The sequence below is a fragment of the Octodon degus genome, unplaced genomic scaffold (assembly GCF_000260255.1).
Source record: "Octodon degus isolate 3935 unplaced genomic scaffold, OctDeg1.0 scaffold00156, whole genome shotgun sequence".
NCBI classification, from domain to species: domain Eukaryota; kingdom Metazoa; phylum Chordata; class Mammalia; order Rodentia; family Octodontidae; genus Octodon; species Octodon degus.
In genome coordinates this window covers 1,963,582-1,968,470 of record NW_004524732.1, presented here as the reverse complement: position 1 = coordinate 1,968,470, position 4,889 = coordinate 1,963,582, and positions in this window count along the sequence as shown.

Genomic DNA, 4,889 nt, shown 5'->3' with positions numbered 1-4,889 from the left:
CAAAGCCCCTCTTATGAGCACGTGAGGCTTTGGTGGATAGCCAGATACAAAAATATAACAAATATTGAACAAATTACTGTTTATAAATGCTAGTAGTATGCCGGATGTTCAGACAACTGCACATTATGACTGTATTTAGTATTCACACGGTTTAGGTGAAGGCTATTATTCCCATTACACAGATGGGAAAACTGAGCTCAAGTAAAGCTAATCAACTGCTCAGTCTCACAGCATTAAGCATGCTCCCCATCAAGGATCCGATGCCACGTCAGCTGGATTTCAAAACACGTGATTCTAACTCTAGAGTTTACTGCCTCTTCTCAGGTTCCTGCGTGTCAAATGAGGGAAACTGTGACTTACCACATTCAAGTTATTCTGAGGACAGGAGCTATTGAACTCTTATAGCTTTGATAAAATTATAAGTCTCGTATTCAAGTTATAAATATAAGCAGCAAGCTGAACGCCTTTAGGAATGCCTTACACTCTCCAGTTCGGCCAGGTCCCAAATCCCTGCAACCTTCTATCAAGCCTGTTTATACCTCTTGTTCTCCGCTTAGCCCCTGTAGTTATTTGCATTTGTAACCCCTGGGCTGGAGGCTGGAAGCTGCCGTGCAATAATAAATGTAAGAAGGGGAAAGTCGCAGTTCCTGATATCGTGGTTCATACTTCTCCCTTTCCTTGCCATTGGCAAGAGAAATGGATCCTGGTACACTTGTGTGGAAATTTAGGATGGACACCATATTTTCTATGAAGATTAAATAAGGTAACATGAAACTGCATTGACAATTCTAAAGGCAAAAAGAACGTAACATTGATTTAACAAACTGTGTATGTTTGCAAAACTTAAATATTATGTAAAAAAAATTCAAAAATGAACAAAATAAAAACTTAGAAGCTAAAGACTTGCCATTGTGTTTTTATTCCAAATGTCAAAATATCTTGAGAGCCACTTCAGATGCTTCAATTTATGACTAATTTGCTTGAAATTTGGACCTGTTGTATTTGGACAAATAGAATTCTTCTGTCAGGTCTAAGGTCAGCGCTATTGGAAAACAGCCTGAGGAATGAGTGCCTGACAGACCTGCTAAGTGCTGGCCTTGGGCCCAACTGCCCTTGGGAGCAGTCACTTAGAGGTCATCCCCCTGGTTCCCAGCTTGGCACTCAGTAATCTGCCCCTCCTCTTCTTTTTTTTTCTTCATGCACCACCATGCCCAGTCTCAATTGCTTTCTCAGCATGCCCTGGGGTGGGGCCGGCAGGGCAGGCCCGGGGATCAAACCCCCAGCCTCTGTGCCTGTTTGCAGCTATTTGGCCAGCCCCAGCAACCTCCCCGCCTGATTGACCTTGGCCCTCCCTGGACTCATCACTTGGTCTTTGGAGGCCTGACAGTTGTCTGTTCATTCCAAGCACACAGTAGGCTTGGAAGACACTCCTGTTGGAGGGATCTCATCTCTTTCTCTGTATGTTAGTGAGAGCAATTCCTGATGTAATCAGCGATCACTTTTGAGCCTCATCATGAGCCAGGCAGTGAACTCCACAGAAAGGCACTGTTCTTGGCCACACTGCACAAAAAAAGGAAACAGAGGCACAGCCTCTATTTCAATGGCTCAGCCAGTGTCCCTCAGCCAAGACTTCTGTGACCGCAGGGGACATGTCTCCAGAGCCCAGGGTTTTCAACTTAAACTGCACTGACTTTCACATAACCTCATTCACTGGTCATTTGCTTTTCACAAAATATTGAGAAGGAGATCTGCTATCCCCAGAGTATCAGCCTCATTTCAGAGCTGAGAAATCAGAGGCTCAGAGAAGATGCACAGCGACCCAAGGCCGCACATTAGTAAAGATGGGGCAACAGAGCAAAACTCACGTCTGCATCTTCCACTGGGGCTCACAGTGCTTGCGAGAACCTGCCTTCCCTTTGCACTGTGGCCTCCTAGACCCTAGATGCTCATCCAGTAGCCCCCAAGCTTCACCTGCACTGGGACCTATGCCACAACACATTAGTGCTCTGCCCGTGAGAACGCTGCTCAGCCCTCTGGACTCCTTTCTACACGTCTGTCCAAGTTTCTGGCTTCCTAGAATCAGGTACGTGGGATGCGCATCAGACTCCTAGATCTCACAGGTAAGAGCTAGTATTGCAGGCAGCTGAGTTAGGTAGAAATATTATAGGCAGTCAGACAGGGCCAGGCCTTCAAAGGAGACAACACAGAAGAGGAGATGCCTTACAACTGTGGGAGGGGTGGATGCTCCTGCTGTGAACCAGACCTAAAGGCCAAACAAATGCTAAGAGTAGCACCTGGGATTGATATTATTCTAAATAGGTATCTATCACCTGGAAAGACCCAAGTGAGTCACTAACCCAACCCCCAACAGGGAGAGAACCTGTTCCGTATTCATGCCCGCTTGCTATGTGACTCACTTTCCCATTTGATACTGGATTTAATCAGTTTTACCTGAACAGTGGTGCTTGTAATCCCATTGGTTGACCATAGTTTTGTCCCACCTCAGTGAGTTCCCATTAGTGAGTTCCACCTTAGCCCCACATGGTTTTACACTATAAAAGTGCCTGGAAGAGACAGCTTCCTGGGGAACTATCTGCTTGGGCCTCCTCCTGTACTTCTCTTGGGCAGGAGCTTTCTTTCTCTCAATAAATATATTCTGCTCATAACCTCCGTTTGTTCCTAAAATTCATTCTTCAGTTTTAGAGAACACAAACTCCTGTGAGTCAGGTAGGGAGATCGTTTTTCCCTATGTTGTTTGGAGGTTCCCTGTATGGTTTGGATGTCACCCACCCGAGATCAGTTTTTCTTCTTGTATCACTAGGACCACAAGTGTCCCATGTTCCCTGTGGCTACTCCAGCCCAAAGGGATGTATTTTGAGAAGGAGGCTCATCCCTCTAGTACCTTCCTGACCCATAGTCTGGACACTTCTTTAAGAGAGAATAACAGGGGCCAGCAAGATAGCTCAGCAGTCTAAAGTGCCTGCTTAGGTATGTGCAGGGACTGTGGTTCAGTCTCCAATACCACATGCCACACCAGTGCCACTACCCCACCAAAATAGAGAATAACAGCACAAAGCCGATTATATGAACAAACCTGCATATTCACTATTACAGTGAATGAAGTCTTTTTCAGCAAGGAAATTATGATGATTTTTTTTTTTTTTTTTTAATTTTTTTTTTTTTTTTTTTTGGTATTGGGAATGAAACTCACAACCTGGCACTTGCCAGGCAGATGCTGTGCCATGGAGCTCTATCCCTGGCTCCCTATGATGGCATTTGTGAGAGTAGTTTGCTTATCTCCCTAGAATTGCAAGCCGCCTCCCTCCTAGCACTGTTCAGACTCCAAACCAACTGGCCCTTCAGGTCCATCTTTCTCGCCTGGACTCTACAGCTTGCCTACAGCACACTGGGCAGGCGGACTCTTCCCCGTGATCTCCACCCTGACCACTGCTTTCTGTCTGCGCTGACAGCTCCGCCACCACAGTGCCCTGGGACAGGGGCATCCCCGAGCAGGCCCTGCTCCTTCTACCCCTGCCCTTGCCACACAGCTAGGGCTCAGCGGCCAGGCTGCTTTCTGAAGTATTAACCAGTTCATATCGCTCCACTGACATCATAGCATGTGTGGAACAGCAGCCCGATTGCACACATGACTTCGTGCTTCCTCCTCTGGGCGAACACAGTCCCTTGGGTGTCCTCGCAGCCACATCTGGTCTGAGAGGCTCTGCACCTACCCTTCCTGCTACCTTCGCAGCTTCCTGCCCACCTGCAGGTGTTCCCAGCACTCACTGGCTCACTCTAATCAGCCACAAATGTCACTTGCTTAGACTGTCTCCTAGTGAAAACAGCTGCTCCTGTCATGCTTGGTGCCTCTGCCCTGCATTTCATGTATCACTGCCTGCCGTGTCCTGTGTGTGTGTGTGTGTGTGTGTGTGTGTGCATGAGCACGCATGCTTGTGTGGCTACAATTACTGATTTAGTTCTTTGCTGTCCCTGGGTTAGGCTGAGGTTCCCAAACACGCCCACATCTGGTCCTAATCCCCACAACTTGTGAGCACATGATCTTCTATGGTTTAAAAAAAAGCCCATATCATTCTTGGAAGATGCAATTAAATCAAGACTCTTGAACATGAGAAGGTTATTTTAGACTGACTGGCTGGGCTCAGTATAAGCAGAGGGTCTTTATAAGAAGCAGGAAGATCAGAGTGAAAAGGGGTATAAAGATTGAAGCAGGAGTCCAAGAAGCAAGGAGATTCTATACTGCTGGCTTTGAAGATGCTCGAAGGGGCCACGAACCCAGAAGAGCAAGTTTATGATTCCTGGACACTGGGAGGCAGGGAAGTACATTTTGGAGCCTCAGAGAGGAAGGCAGAATAGTGAGCACTTCAGTTTTACTCAAGTGTAGCAGGCTTCAGACTTCTGCCTTCTGAACCTTAAGGCGTAAGTTCATGTTATTGAAGCCACTAAGTTTGTGACACTTTGTGTCAATGGTCGTAGGACACTGATATAACATGCCCTTCCCCACTAGAACACGAGCCCTATAAAGATTGAAATTAGAGGAGGCTGGGGAGATAGCTCAGTAGAGTAAGTGCTTGCCTAGCAAGTGCAAGGGCCTGAGTTCAATCCCCAGTTCTGAAAAAAAAAAAAAAAAAAAATTGAAATTAGAGCCTTGTGTGGTGCTTAGGCCAGAGTGGGTATTAAGAGAGGGGTTTGGAACACAGGAGAAAAAGGAGTAAAAGACAACAGGTAAATAACATGGCAACTGTAAGTCAATACGTCTCAGTTCTAACCATCAATGTAAATGGACTCAGTTCGCCAATTAAGAGATATAGACTGGCACAGTGGATTAGGAAACAAAATCCAACAATATGCTGTATACAAGAAACACATTT